General features: G+C 34.8%; 1 long non-coding RNA gene across 3 annotated transcripts; it reads left to right on the forward strand.

The window, feature by feature from the left end:
* Nucleotides 1-6,254: 6,254 nt before the first annotated feature.
* On the forward strand, nt 6,255-9,628 carry LOC131053607 (uncharacterized). 3 transcript variants are annotated; one of them, XR_009107733.2, is made up of 2 exons: nt 6,255-6,767; nt 6,852-9,628. It is a non-coding gene; the product is annotated as an uncharacterized LOC131053607 (long non-coding RNA). The 3 variants fall into 3 exon arrangements; XR_009107731.2 differs by having other exon boundaries at nt 6,861-9,628; XR_009107732.2 differs by having other exon boundaries at nt 6,924-9,628.
* Nucleotides 9,629-17,078: the final 7,450 nt, after the last annotated feature.

A 17,078-nucleotide genomic window follows, 5' to 3' on the forward strand; every position in this document is an offset into this window, starting at 1 on the left:
GATCTATTCTAGTCTTCCCTAGAGGACCTGTTTGAGTGTATCCTCTCAGCAGCTTATCCAATTGACAGCGTATGTTCATCACAGAACTACCAATTTGACTTAGAAGACACAAATTCACATTTTTTTGGACACAAACGCGCTTTCCTGACATAAACACACTTGAAGACTGCATAAACGCGCCTATTTTGCACAGACGTGCCTGAAAGACATAGATGTGCCTATACTCTGCATAGACGCGCCTGGGCGACACAGACGTGCCTTCTTGGCATAGACATGCCTAAATAGCACAGACGTGGCCGCATTCGGCACAGACGCGTTTTCAAACACATACGCACCTGGCACAAACACAGACGCGCTTAGCGAGCATAGACGCACCTGGCACCAACGCAGACGCGCCTGGGCGTTTTTGAAATTTTTTTGGACCCTATTCTAAGCGCATTTATTGCCCTATCTACCATGCATTAATGACAACAATAAATGCATCAAAGTACGAGGCAGTTTTGTGGTACTTACCGACTCTCATGCCTCTGCTGGCCTCTGGAATCGGCGAACGTGATCGAATCTGTGCACCAATGCCATCGCTGCTGACTGCTACTGCTCTTTTCTCTCTCTGCACTTTAATCTCTTGGAGGTGTAGATGACAATGACGATGTATTTCCCTCGTGGTCTATCTTATAGACTACCCTAGCCCTAGCCCTCGTCTCCCGAGTCAGTCTTCATTAACCCGTGACTCTGTCACTTTATCTGGTCAGTCCATTATAGCCTTTCTTTCTTATCGAGAGATTGTCTGTGGTCTTTCCAGACATTTTCATCCAATCTCTTGAGGGGGCATATCATTCCCATCTTGGGGCAACTCTGTATCAGTTCATATTATCTTTTTTGAAACAACGCGACAAGCCGCATTGTCTCAAAGAGGGGCAAAATGTAGACACCTAAAATTGTCCAGTCTAATAAAATAAATATTTTATTTATTTAATTATTTTAGCCTAATTCTTCTATTAATTAAATAAATCCTTATTTATTTAATTAATTCATTTATCCTCTTCTAGCCTTATTTCTCATTTAAATAAATACATTTATTTATTTAAATTATCCTTTTCCTAAATTAAATAAATATCTTATTTATTTAATTATCCCACTTCTTCTATTAATTAAATAAATCTTTATTTATTTAATTAATTCATTAAGCTTTTCTACCCATGACACATGTCATTCATCTCTTAATTCATACACTATCTACCCCTTTCATTATTTTATTATTTCTTTTACCTACCTTCTAATCATAGCCGACCTCCTTTTACACCTCTCAATCTTATCCCTCCATTTCATATAGTGTCTTCTATATAAGGAGATGCTTCCTTCATTATCAACCCTAATCAATCATTCTAATCATTTTTATGCACTTGACTACACTACGCTTTTGAGCATATGTGATCCTACTTGCAACCACATTTCGTTCTTTGTTGAGCTCTTGTGCACATAAAATCTGAGAGCAAATATATCAAGCAAGATCAATGGAGATAGGAAGAATGGAGATCCAAACCCTATTGGACATGTGATGGTATAATCTTTGTGATTTCGTTTGATTTGCATTGTCTTAGGTAATCTTCATATGTTATGGTGGATCTTTGTTGTTGTTAGGCTAGGGTTTTGTGGTTGAATTCATTTAGTTTTTCAATATCGTTATTATTGTATCCATTTTCACCATAAACAATAGCTATTGAGTTACCTCTGAATCTCTGTTTAGTGGTACTCTTGTGAAGAGCTTGCTCTGCAAGTATATTGTAATCTATTTTGATTGTAGAATAATACATTGGGCGGCTTTTGGAGTGTGGGGTTTTTCTCCCGAAAGGGTTTTCCCCACATAAATCACTGTGTTCTGGTTTAAATGTTATTATATCTATTTTTATTTTCTGTAACTGTTGTGACGATTTGTAAAAGTTTTTACATTGCCCTCCTCTCAAGGTTAGTGTAGGAAGTTGTTCTGCTACTTAACTTCATTGCAAGTGGTATCAGAGCTTGGTCACTTTTGGTTTTAGTTGCGGGTTGTTGAGTTTTTTGAACTAATCCATATTTGAGTGGGAGCTTTTGCAGAAGACACTTTTTGATCTTATTGCAGGAATTTTCAGATGACAAGTTCATTAGGGAAAATAGAGGTGGATAAATTTAATGGAACAAATTTTGAGATGTGGAAGCTAAAGATGGAAGATCCTCTAATAGATCGAGATCTATGGGATGTTTTTGATGCAAATGTCGAAAGGCCCTTAGATCCTATTGCGACAACTCAGTATGATGTTATGGATCAAAAAGCCAAGGGTCTAATCAAACTGTGCCTAATAGACTCTGTTCTAATCAATGTCCACAAAGAAAACATTGCAAAGAAGCTTTGGACTAAGCTTGGTGAAATGTATCAAGTGAAATATTTATTAAATCATATTTTCTTGAGGAAGAAATTGTATTTCTTGAAGATGGATGAGGGTGGATGAATTGCGGACCACCTGGAAGCATTCAATATGTTGGTGGCTCAATTAGTATCTGTCGGTGTTAAGATGAACGAAGAGGAGAAATGCTAGATCTTGCTTTGTTCTTTGCCTGATTCGTGAGATTCTCTTGTTATGGCTATCGGTAGTACTTCTATTATTTTGAAGTCTGAAGATGTGGTGGGTGCCCTACTTGGTGAAGAGATGCGAAGAAAGGTATCCCATAGTTCAAAGGAAGCCCTAACTGTTTGTGGAAGACCTAAGGAGAAAGGCAAGAAGAATGAGAAATGCAATAAGTCCAAATCGAGAGGGAGATCAGAATCTCTTGGAAATTCCAAAATCATTTGATGGATTTGTGGTAAACCAAGTCACATCCATAAGGACTGCAAATAAGAAAGAAGAAGAAAAAGAAGAAGATTGATTATAATTTTGAGTTCAAGAAGGAAGATGGTGATGCATTTATTGCAGTTTTGGCGACTCATACAGGTAATTATGCCTAGTTAATTGACTCAAGTGCATCTTTTCATATGACTGCCAATAGAGATTGGTTTTTTGAATATGAAGAATTTAATGGAGGTAAGGTGTACTTGGGTGACGATTCAAATTTAGACATTGTTGGTCGAGGTAAAGTTAGAATCAATTTTTTAGATGGTAGAATAAAAAGGATTAATGGCGTGCTGCATATCCCTAGTTTAAAATGAAATCTGTTATTTGTGAGAAAACTTATAGATGTGGGTGTGCATGTATTCTTTTATGAAGCAAGATCTAAGATGATTAAGGGTGTTATGGTAATTGCTAGAGGTGTTAGGTTTGACACTTTGTATAAGCTAGAAGCATACACTGTTGAGTGTAATAGCACTTCTGTAAAAAGTAAATTTGTGGAAGATTTGAGGGTTTCACCTTCAGTAGATGGAAATTGCTTTTGGGTACCTAAGGGTGCTCTTTCTTATTAAGCAAAGTTACCTGCAAAGAAGACTATGTTATGGCACCAAAGGCTTGACCACATTGGAGAAAAGGGTCTAAGGACCTTGAAAAATAAAAACCTTGTTGAAGGTTTGAATGATTGTAATCTTGACTTTGATTTCTATGAGCATTACATTTATGGAAAACAAAAACGCGTCAAGTTTTACTCAAGTTCTCATAAAACTTGTGGTGTTTTGGATCTTATTCATTCTGATGTGTTTGATCTTGTAGATGTTCCTTTGATTGGAAAATCCACATATTATGTTTCATTTATTGATGATTTTAGTAGAAGGACATGGGTATATTTTCTAAAGAGTAAGTCTGACTTGTTTTCAGTTGATTTCAAGAATTTAAAGAAATGGTTGAGTTACAGACTGGAAAGAAAATTAAAAGTTTGAGGAATGATAATGGCGGTGAATTTTGCTCTAATGATTTTGATAGATTTTGTAAAGACTGTGGCATTAATAGACAGAAGACAACTCTGTATTCTCCACAATAGAATGGAGTTGCAGAAAGAATGAATAAGACACTGATGGATAAGGCTAGGAGTATACTGAGTGGTGTTGGTCTAGAACAAAAGTTTTGGGCTGAAGCTGTTGCTATTGTTTTCTACCTGATTAACAGGTCTCCTACATCAACCCTTGTTGATAAAATGCCTATGGAAGCATGGTTGGGTCACAAGCCTTCATTGAAACATCTTAAAGTTTTTGGTTGTGAGGCATTGTTGTCACCAAATCACACATCGCCCCATTGCAAATAGGGACCCCCACTTGTTTTTAAGCATAGTTGTAAATACATGTGTCCTAGTTTAGTATAGTTTATAGTTAGAGTCTTTGAAAATCCAAAAAGCAAAAAATCAAAAAATACAATTTTTTTTTTTTTTTAAAAATAGATTCAAAATTAGAAACAATACAAAAAAATAAAAAAATAAAAAATGCACAAATAAAAAAATTCAAAATATAAAAAAATTTAAATTTTTTAAAATTTTTGACTAAGGCATGGTGATACGTTGCGCTTTTCTTTTTCATATGTCGCGCTTTGATTTCACATACGTCACGCGCTATCTTCACTCATTGTTATCACCCAACGATGTCACATTGTCATTTCACTTCGGCTTTGAGTCACAGTCGCACAATGATGTTGCGTTGTCTTTGCACTTCGCTATCATGTTGTCATCGCACATTGTTCTTGCACATCTCCTTTGTGCATTGCTTCGCATGTTTCTTGCGCGTATTGCATTGCACTTACTACGGTTAGTCATCATGCATTGCCTTTGCACATCATTGTCATGCACTAGTCGCACATTGCTCTCACACTTATCATGGATATTTACATACATCAAACTAAACCTTTGCGCTTATGCAATAGCGTTGCGCTTGTCATGCCTCGTGTGCGTCACACATTGAAGACTTAATTAATTAACAAAGAAGATGTTGTGCAGCGAACATAAAATGAACAAGGAGTGTCAAATGATAAAGTCGTGAAATGAATGCAATAAAAAACAGGCGATGCAAAGCGTCATGTTCCTGTCGAGAGCGAATAATTTGGAAAGTGGAAGAGAAAATTTCCAAGCTATGGTTTTTGACAGTTTGTTTTTGTATTTGTTTTGATTGTTTTTTTGGAATGCTTTGTAGAAGCAAAATTTGGGTTGTAATAATGCCTGATTTTGTTTTGATTGGGAAAGGTGTTGAACCAATATGTAAGAGAAAATTATTTCCTTTACAACTCAAGCACATTAATTGTTGCATTAGAAATATATAAATTGAAATTCATAAAACATGTCAAATATTATAGCTAGTAATACTACTGTGAAGTAGTAATATACATTTGAGAGTATGAAAGATTTAACGAACTACTTCTGACATCCCATAGTAGAAAAGAAAGAGGTGCTTCAAACAGATATTCAATTACATAATGCAATATTTACACATAATTTAAATTTAGAAAGCAAACACATATCAAAAACAGACAAGAAACAGGTGGTATCGTGACTGTATCTGCAATGTATTATGTGGTACATTTTAATTAATTTGTAACATATTCATTATGCTCACATCCATTATAAAACAAATAAAAAATCCAAAAGGAGAGATTACATGGACATATGAAATGGGTATATCAAATGCGTATACGTGTAGATTTAATAAGAAATCAAATGGAAGTTTTGACAAGTCACAATTGAAGATACAAAAAGACTCCATAATGTACAATAATTTTAAAAATATTTTTTATGTTTTCTAATAAATTTTTTTTTTTAGATAATAAACAAATGTAAGAAAGTAACTGCATGTGAAATCATCTCTTAATAAATAGAGGTACATTTTCATTAATAACTGATTAATATTAAAAAATATCTACTGATAAGTATAAATATTTTTTATCATCTTGAAAACATAAAGAAAGTGCAAATATTATGAAGAAACACATAAATAAATCTAAATAAGTATTAAATGAAGTATCCTCATAAAACTAGAAACCACTATATTAGTGCCTCATAAAAGTTCCAGCATTAATGATTTGGAGGAGGGGCCAACCCATGCTAAGTATGTATTTCAAACCCCTATATATGTGTTCCGTGATTTTCTGGAAAATATTAATATGTGGTGATTTTCAAAACTTTTGGCTTTCATCAATTTCTAAAGTTGCCACGTGGTCACTTCTTACACAATGCTGGAGCATCATAACATTGATTTGAGAATAAGCTTGCCACGTAGGGTAAAATATTTGTTGTCTTCCTGTCGGATGTGGATTCAAATCAAGTGGTGTCATAAGGGCCATAAACATATGCTTATACCAGATCAATATTTTCTCTGTTTATTTCTCTTAAGCTTCCAGTTTATAAACCACCTGTTTATTAGTTCCTTCCTTTCTTGCCTTTCTAGGAACTATTGTCGAGGGCATTCGTTATCTTTCCAATAGTTATTATCTCCTCCTGCCAATCACATTGCAGATATAAAATGTTTAGTTCCTGCGGATTCTTATTTTGCAATGTTTAAGTTGTTTGATTTAAATAATTTTTATAACCGAAATGCATAAATGAATGAATTCGGCTTCTCATTGGATTAAATATTTAGACCGATATACTTGCCTTCACATGGAACGAGGCGGGCTTTGGATGTTGCCTGCAGGGTTGGAGTGTTTGGCATTCTGTAGATGGTGGAGATGGAGACAGTGCAGAGCAGAGTCCAAAGCAGGGCCCTCAAAACAGGGCAAGCAGTTGGCATTTGGGGCCGAGGCCATACGACATGGAGGTGCGTCTGGAGACAGATGGCTATGGAGGCTTTCGTTTTGGGCGTGCAGGCCATAGTAACTGTTGCTGCGCAGGTGGGATATGGTAGTGTAAAATAATATTTATAAACACATGATGCGATATTTTATTAGCATTGGCATTTACGACTGCACCTGTAGCTTTGGCAGGGTTTTGAGGCGAGGAACAAGGGTTGTAGACATATGGCTCTTAGAGTTTTTGTTTGCATGCAGGCCAGAGAACATGTTGCTACACAGGTGGAAGATGATAGTGAAAGAATATTTATAAATGTATGATGCCACACTTTTAGAGTTCAGCTGTCCTGGAGCTCGACGTCGCCTTTTTACCTTCAGCGATTCTTCAGGGAAATATTCTCTGTTCTGGTATTTGCGGAACCCGTTGAGCAAAACGTGTGTATAGATTATTTTTCTCTTTGTAACTTGATGGGCATCTGGATCTGTAAGTTTATTTCTTTCCCCTACATCTCATTGTTGTAGTTGTATTAGGGTTTATGGTAGTTCATTTCAGTTAGCCATTTTGTCAATGCACTTGTCTTGCATCATCCATATTCCTTTCATTTTCAGAGATTCATCTGTTGGTTTCAGTTTGCCATCAATGTCAGAATCAGGCCTTTCATTTTTGCACGCACAGGCCAACTTCCCTTGCCAAAGTGGGGGGAAGTGTTGTCAAGGGTTCCAATGATAACATCTGTGTAAATCCCTAACGTCCTTATCCCATTCCAGATCTCCCAAATTCAATTAGGCAAACAAAATGTTTGGAAAATATAATATCGTTTGGTGTTGTTGGTCTTCTTTTTTGTGCATTTCTGGTGGAAAATTGTCTATCGAGGTATATTTCTACGGACTACGTATTCATACAGAAAATCATGGTCGTTGTACCAAGACAACATGTAGTTCTTGGGCTATGTGCTTATCATGACTGATGAATATATGTATAAGGAATATTTGGGACAAAATTAGTGTAGGTAGCTGTAAGAATACAATGACTTCTTGTTTAAAATTTGTGATCTGAAACATAACATTTGCTATCTTTCTTAATTTTTTCTTTTAGAGTTGCCTTCATAGCTGTAGGTTGAGAATGTAGATACAAGTACTCCTGCAAAGTATCTGATGTAGGCTGAAGGTGGCTTGACAAATTCAATGTGTATGCTAAAAATAGAGCATTCCATGGAGGAGGGTATTTAAAATTCAATTTCATTTGCTACAGCTTCAAGGTAGAGCACTTAGCTACCAATATATCTGCTTGTCACTACTGGAATGAGTTCATTCAAATCTAGTTTCTGCCATGGCATATATCCACCGTGAACATACAACTACCAAATCTCATTCTAAACCGTTCTTTGGCTTATTGTGGGTCCTCCAATTTTTAACTTAAACTTTTCCGCCCTTTCTACTCGATTGTTGAACACGCATAACACTCTATTTGGATACAACTGTTTGTGAGGCCTCTGATTTTTGTAATGCATAACATATTGTGAAGATGTATTTTGTTTTTGAAATTCAATGGCAGAATCGAGAGTAACACAGACAACAATGATGCCATTAATTGTGGTAATATTGAGCGTGGTCATGGCTGCTATGGGAAAGTACCAGAATTTCAAATATATCTAAAATTTAAAGCCTCTTTCACTTTTAGTAACTGTTTGGATTTCAATCTATTTTTTTCTTTTGGATTTCAATTGTTCTTCTCATTGGATTTGTAGTTTTTTCAGATGGATTGTTCTTCCATGGCTACCAACAGGGGTGCAATGGTAGGCAATAGTAATCCTACAGCCAATCCATCATCACCGAGATGACTTGCAATGATTTCTATGTATCATGATCTGAGCCATTTTTTGCAATATTATGCTGGAGCTCGCAAGGTTTATTGCGGAAAGAAAACTAAAATTAACATATGGCTGCAATTAGTTGAATCGTCTTGCATCCTTTTTATTAATTCTTAACCATTGATAGTAAACAATTGGTCAGTCCATCTCAAATAGGATACGCCTTCCGCGTAATTAGTAGTTTCAGGGATTTATAAAACATGAATTCCAAGAAAAGATACAGCTAGAATAAATGATAAGATAGATGTTCAAGTATTCTGGGGTTGTCCTGTGTGAAGTTTACAATTCACAAACATGAATTACAAGGTATGTAGACATTTTTTATGATGGATTCTAATGTGCTTATTTACTTTGTGTATCAGTAAGAGTTTTTTCCCCTTTTCTTCTCACGAGGGAGTCTGTCAATCTGATCCCATGTATTTTGTGCTTGAAGATCTCTGTAGCTTGGCTTATTGATTGTTTTATATTTACCTTGGAATGTGCATATTGCAGTGAATTTGAGTATTACAGTGAATTTGATTTATCGGTAATGCAGTCGCTGCAACAGAAAGCTTTGGAATGGAGAGGGTAGCTCTAGAAGATGCATTTGCCATATATAATACCAATTTATACCAAAGGCTTGGATATTAGACCGTAAACAATTTTTAATTTTTTTATGACATGTTAGTTCAATTATAACTTTTTTATTTCCGTTTATTTGCTGGATTTTTTCACTGTAGCTACAGCCAGACTTGGGTATTCAATTGGAAAAAAAACTATATTCCAACATTCAAACTTTTGAAATTTGAACACCCATTTCGGAAGATTGCATTATATTTTTTGATGCAGTTACAAGTTGCAGGATGTGGACTGATATCCATGATTGGGAAGTATCAAGCTTCTCAGGATCTTCACTAAGATGCTAAAAAAAACTAGTAGCATCTGTCATCTGAGAATATATAACAGGATGGGTATTTGTTTTGCTATAAAGTAGGATTTGGATAATTATCTTGCTTATTGGCTTGGTAATCATTTTTTGACCACTGTACTACTATCCTCTGAGTTATCCAATGCATTTTCTGAATTTGGTAGAAGAATTCAAATTTTATCACAGCCCAATTAAACACTTGATCACTAAATTCATAAATTATCTCTGAGGAAAAATATGGTAGGAACGTTTGGAGGCATTTTAGGCCATGTAAATTTCCTGGCCCATGAACACACAATCTTGTTTTACATTCTGTTATAGTTTTATAAGTCCCCAAGATTTTCATTTATAGTCTGCATGGTTCTCTCGATGCTAATGATTCAAATGCAAAGGAAGGTTGTTCATCCTAGAAAGATTTCTGCACCAAGAATAAGAGGGTTGGGGTTGTCCAATGCTCCTTAGAGTATTTTGGTTTTAAACTGCTTTGGTTCTTCGGTGGTTTTACCATTTGGTTATGTAATGCATCATTTGTGCTGTTTGTTGTTTCATTAGAATTAATTCATCTTTTTTCCTAAAACCCAACTTTACCAAGTATAAAAAAATTATCTACAAATAATACATTATACTCCATGAAAAAAAACTTCATAGATGAAAGCTACTTCAAGAATATAACTTTTATTGGTAAAGTTAGTCTAACATGTGTTTCCATTGCTTTTATGTCCAATCCCATTATTTTCCAAGTGATGCCCTTTAGCATGGGCAATGGGTTATGCGAATCACTTTCTGCTATGGTTCATGAAGTTCGAAAGAATGTACTCTTACAGGGAAAGGTTGGAGATGTCAATCTTTCAGATTTTAAATTAACAGAGGCAAGTTCCCAATCTAGTTCGATAAAAGTAAATTTTGGATAGACTACCTTTTATTGTGTGCAATATGATGACATACTTGAAACAAGACTAAAGTTTGCAATAACAACAGGAGATTGCAACAGGAGAGTTGGTTGTTCTTGATAGATTTGGTAAGAACTAATATATGTTTATGAGAAGATATTGGCACTATTAAATTGCATTCAAACTTGGCAAATTGGCAATCAATAAAAAATTGTGCCACTAATTTGTTCTCAGGAATATTGGATGACACTCATGCACTTGTTCTACTAGTCTGTTATTAGGACTACTGGATGGCACTTATGCATTATTCTCTGTCTGTAAGCCGCCACTGTCAGCACTAATTTCTGTAATGGATGTTTACAGGCAAGAGTTGTATTATATTGTGCTATCATGTCTAATCAATGTAAGTATTTTTTATCTATAAGTGAATTGAGATTTTCACAGTTAAACAGTTTTGAGAATATTTCTGGAACAACTGTTTTCCCATTTTTCTTCCAATGTTTTAAGTTTCCTTCCAGACCTTTCTTCAGGGAATTTTAATTTTTTTATCTATGAATTATAATCTCTAACATGGACAAATTTATCGAGAATCAAGTTTTTTGGTATGTTCAATGGATTGTTTATTTTACATGTTGGTCATAAAGTTTTAATGGTGGTAAGTGAGGCTATTCCTAATTTTGCTGATTATTTCAATTTGGGATTGTATTGCACAAAATAAAGAAATTACGAAATGGCAATAATTCTTGTTCCCTTTATCAAAGTATTAAGAACAAAAAAAGATAAAAACGATTAAGGCATGAATCAAATCCATTAACATGTGAATGAAAGAAATATATCCCAAAGAATACACAAAACACAAAAAAAAATGGGTATTATAAAAGAAAAGGATTCAAAAAGTTATTTGAATTAAAAACGATTAAGGCATGAATCATATCCATTAACATGTGAATGAAAGAAATATATCCCAAAGAGTACACAAAACACAAAAAAAAAGGATTCAAAAAGTTATAAAAAAATGGGTATTATAAAAGAAAAGGATTCAAAAAGTTATTTGAATTTTAACTAACACATGCTAGGGATTTACTTACAAGTTGAAGAAGAAAACAATGAATACGCTTAAAACCTAAGATTAAAAAAATGGGTATTATAAAAGAAAAGGATTCAAAAAAGTTATTTGAATAACTTTTGAATTTTAACTAACACATGCTAGGGATTTACTTACAAGTTGAAGAAGAAAACAATGAATACGTTTAAAACCTAAGATTACTTGGGGTGCGAAACCATGACTTGATATTTGCAATGAGAATCAAACATATTTGAAACCCTAGCTTGGTTTGAAGGAATGAAACTTTGGTTCTTGAGACATGCAAGTGTAATGAATACGAGGAATGATCAACAATAAAGGACGAAATGCATGCACAAGGGATGCTTGGAATTTGTACAATGTGGAGGAGATGCGGGCATTGGACTATAAAAATAAATTTAAAAAATGGCAGGATGATCACGTTTAAATGACCTTCACACTAGGAAAAATATATTAAGGTTCACTTATGAAGTAGATTGGATGTTAGATGCCATTTTCCCACATTAACTTGTTGATAGGTACTTGACAGAATTAGGATTCTTTTTCACTTGTGTAATTGTATTTGATAGAATTCAGATAGTTCTCACATCGATTTTAAATTACCGCTATCACAATTACTCTTCTTTTAATATTTGATTTGTCAGACCCAAGTGGATCAATATGTAGTCAGCAAAAGATCCCATTTGCAAGCACACCTGGAGGCAACTCTTCAATTGCCAGAAGAGGATGTCTCCAAATGGTTGCATGGTTATCATTTTATATAGTTCTGCTTTCCTCAGCTCTTAACCACTTGGAAACTACTTGAATTTGTGAGGATAAAATAAGATCTAATATTCTTGAGAAATTGCAATCAATGTACTACATTAGTCATCCAATTAGAAAACCCATCATGGAATTACATCAGCCATCCAATTAGAAAGCCCATCATGGAATTGCATCAATCATCTGATTAGAAATCCCAACTTGGAATTACTGAAGCTCATTGGATATCAACGGACAAAACAAGTAAAACAAAACAGAAAAAGAAAAATGGTTTGTTTCTTCCTATCTAGGAAACAAATACATGTAAGGAAATATGAAAACAAAATTAGGGATGTTTCTGATTAAAGATTTTAAGATTTTCAATCATACTTGCTGATTCTGAAACTATCTTTGTATACATGATTTATGAATCATTTGTAAAGGATCGAGCTTGTAGTTTCAAGAACATTAATGAGCATTGTGTTAACTAAGAAAATAACAAATTGACTAGACTAGGAATAAGCTAAATTAATTTTAGCGTTTGACACCACTATCTGTATTATCTGTTATGACTGAGTGCATACACTTTCTAAGCATGGAGCTTCACTGAGACATTCTCACTAGTCATTTGGCTATGTCTCTATCTTTCTCACCAAGTGGAACCATGTTCTTGTGCTTCACACCGATGTCTATTATTTGATGTATCAATCTGGCTATGCCTCTTGCCTATCTCGTAAGTGTTGCTCTACCACCTAGACTAAAGTGTATATGTTTCCTTCTCTACTATCTAGACTAGAGGAGGATTCATACTCCATTGATGCTTTACCATCTAGACTAAACTGTTGTCTTGACTATATTCTAGTCTATGCTCTAATGATAATCTTCATCAGGACTAGTGTGATTTTTCTATTTGACACACCCATTACTCCCATTGTAGTTTCCTGATGTACAACAATCTTAGCTAAGGAATACTTTCTTCAGTATGAGTGTTATGTGTGTTCACAGTTTGCATACATGTCAATCAGGTTGGTTACATACATGATAGCTAAGAAAAATTATTATAGGTCTCTTTTGTTGAAGTCCATACCATGTCAATTATTATAGACTTTTGCAATCCACACCCACCTTCGCAGCACTAGGCAGGAACTAAGCTGCCCTGCAGCCTTGTTGCATGTCCCAAGCGATTAAAATTTTCATTTTATAAAGACGAACAAATTATGCAAACGCCAATTGGCCACGTTGTGGCTGTCCGTGTAGCATGAAATTACAAAGGAATTTACAGAACATATAGAGCCCAAATAATGCCCACGTAAATATTAATTTATATTTTGTTTACTGATAGACAATGAAAGTTTGTTTACAATAATCTAACCATATGAAGGAACAAATCTATTCATTTCTTTTAGGTGTGAGAAGCAGGCGTTGCCACCTGTGGCCATGTCCAAAGTGTAAACATGCAAGATTCCACGTCGAGTCATGTTCATTTGTGTTTTGTAAATTGTTTGTTTCACAGTTTGTTAAGAACACGTAGTATTTTTTTTATTGTGCCTTTGTTTTGAACGCCTCTACTCATGTAACTGTTAAGAGAACCATTTCTACAAGTTAGAGATCTAACGATGTGGTTTAGTGAGAATGAAGTTGTCTATTATTGTGGTTCGATGGTTTCATTCAATGTAGACTAAAATTCAGAAAAAGTGACCAGAGTTATTTGATTCTTTCAATCATTTGATTATATCGATCCCCGAAGTGGTTTAGTGAGAATGAAGTTGTCTATTATTGTGGTTCGATGGTTTCATTCAATGTAGACTAAAATTCAGAAAAAGTGACCAGAGTTATTTGATTCTTTCAATCATTTGATTATATCGATCCCTGAAATATTTTGAGATAAATTCATCAAGATTGTTTGATTATCTGGTATATTTGAATCATCTGAATGGATTTCACGAGTAAAGTTTGTTGCATTGTTGTAGCCAATGAAAAGAAGGAATCATAAGAGACACAGACCATGTGAATGCAACATATGATTGACAGTGACGCACTGCAAATGAAGGCATAGAGCGATTGATGCTCTGTTAGTGTTACCGGTCAAAAACTGTACTGAATTGGAATTAAAGTCTTCAACGGATGCCCATAATTTTCAGGAAGGTAACACTATGTTTAAGATAGCAGCAGAGAACCATTTGAAGGGAATTAATGGTCATATAGCATTCACAGAAAATGGGCTTCTTGAGGTTGATTTATATGACATTATCAATGTAATCCTCTGCGAGTACAATTCAAATTTCATTTTACAATATTCTTGTATCTATTGATTTATTTAGTTCAAGTTTTAGTAATTTTTCCACTGTGTAGGGTTTTACATAGTATTTACTGAAGCTGATAAAAGGAAAACATTTTCATGTGTCTGTTTGGCTTTCTAATGGTGTTATTTTGTGCGGTTCACATCACTTTATACACCCTTCCTGTATTTGAAACATTTTTTAATTATTATATATTAGTAGTGATTATATGCAAAAACTATTATATGTAGGAAGTTGTATTGGCATAATTTCATTTCTAAGTTGGGTAGAATGTGTCAAAGAAATATGGTTTCGTAGAATGCCATAGTTGCAGGATGTGCATAAAACAAATCTTTTTGAAAGGCTTTAGAAACCTTCAATGAAATGCAATTGTTGTGTGTAGAGACAAATTCAACAACCTTTGGTGGCGTCCTCACTACCTTTTCAAAAATAGGAGGCTTGGAACAAGGTATAAACATCGATGAATCATAAAACCATTAAAATACAAAAGGCTTGCCAACTATTCGCAACAATGTCTCAAAGAAATATGGTTTCGTGGAATGCCATGATTCTAGGATGTGTAGAAAATGAATGTTTTAGAAAGGCTTTACAAACCTTCAATGAAATGCAATTGGCGGGTGTAGAGACAAATTCCACAACCTTTGCTAGAGTCCTCACTGCCCCTACAAAAATAGGAGCTTTGGAACAGGGTATAGACATCCATAAAACCATAGAGGATAAAGGACTTTTGTCAGATAAGTCATGGATACAGAGCAAGGGAAGGTTTTGATTGGAGGCATTTCATGCGAGACCAAAGAAGAAACCCTAAAAGATTAATTTAAGGCATACAAGGAAGTGGCAGAGACTGTTATAATGAGAGACAAAATGGCTAGAGGAGTTAGAGGAACGTTGCAAGCTTAAATTTTTGTCTCTGACTAAGAAAATATCAAAATTTAATTGAAGAATTCTGGGGATACAGTGACGATAAGAGAACAAGAGAAACTTACCCACCACCATGAATGGAACTTCGAAGGGTTTAGCAGCAAGGCTGCATGAAACTATAACGAGAAGATTTTAAGCCTCAAACCCTAGCTTTGAAACTGAGCTTCTATGAGGTGAACAAGAATTAGGGCAAAGATTGAGTAATAATAATAATTATTTCTGGACGAGGTGGTGGATCGACATTGTAGGCTGTTGAGAAGTTGAGAAGTTTCCCGAAGCTTAAATCAACCTTATTCAGATTTAGCTATGCTTCAAGTACCTTCTAGAACTTTTAGCAAAACATTTGTTAAAAAATAAAAAGCTAAAAAATACTGTAATCTGGTTGGATAGCCAAAAAAGTTTGTTTTTTATAAAAAAAAATTAATGGCATCATCCAATCATAATTAGAGAAAATGATTTATTGTTAATAATTAAATATTTTTAATATTAAAACATTTGAAAAATAATAAAAAGCTAAAAAATATTGTAATCTGATTAGATAGCCAAAAATTATTTTTGCGTCCAACGGATGCTATAGTTACCTGCTTGTCGATAGGAACTAAAAACGATACTATCTCGCAAGTGCTTTACAAGCACTATCTGCCACACTTGCATTGTGCAACATATCCTCACATCGCTTTTAACATGATGACTCAATGGATCGATAAAGGTTCATTCAATATGAGACATTATGTGTTTAAGTTCGATGTGTCTTAATAATGATTGATTTGTAGATATTTAATGAAGGCTGTGAATGATAATACACTTAGAAACTCGAAGAACTAAAAGAGGGCATTCAATGATGTAATTCACACGTTGGAATTGTACGCAATGCAAGTTATTGAATTAAAGCAATGCACGAAGGAGAACATCGATAATACAAGCAAAAACATTTAATGGCACCAACTCACACGATAAAGTCTTGACCATGATTGATGCAAACATCAAATGAAAAGGTTTAAATATGGATCGGAAGGCATTAAATGAAGATGATTGCCTCTTTATTAAGCCGATAGGCTTTTTGTATGGGTTTTTTTAAGCCAGAAAAGTGTCAGTATCTTGAAAAAAGCTTTCCGCCCACATTTCCCGACTGAAAAAATGTTTTTCTGCCATGTATGTTGCCATATTCAATATGCTCGCACCTCGAAAAGAAAAATATGCTGCAATGCGTACTCTTTGCCACTCTGTAAATTTATTGTCATTGATGGTTGCGGCTGCTTCATTCTTGTTCGTATCATTCCCATTTATGGCTCTGTCTGGTTCATTATTTTCATTTTTGGAGAAGCAAATATTGTCTCTCCTTCTTGGTTTTGCAGAAGAAAACATTGTCGGTCCTCTGCAATTTGCACCTGCTAGGTTTTTAGAGTTGCGATTTAATCAACCTCTTGGCTATCTATATTGTTTGGGGATTATCGGTGGCAGGTATCGTCTTTGCAACTGCGCATAAATTTTTTTCCCTTCATAGGCTCTATGCAATGTGCATCTCCATTTTCAAAAATGTAACTTGGTTCTTTTACCCTTTGTTGCCTGCAGATTTTGAAGGCTGGCGTTCTTGTTTTTTCGTTGCATTGCATTTTCCACCCTATGGAGACTTCAAAAGCTCAACTCGACGCTCACATCTGCAGGTCACATTTCAAAGATTCACATATATAGGTCTGGG

Source organism: Cryptomeria japonica, chromosome 11, assembly GCF_030272615.1.
Source record: "Cryptomeria japonica chromosome 11, Sugi_1.0, whole genome shotgun sequence".
In the NCBI taxonomy this organism is placed as follows: Eukaryota; Viridiplantae; Streptophyta; class Pinopsida; order Cupressales; family Cupressaceae; genus Cryptomeria; species Cryptomeria japonica.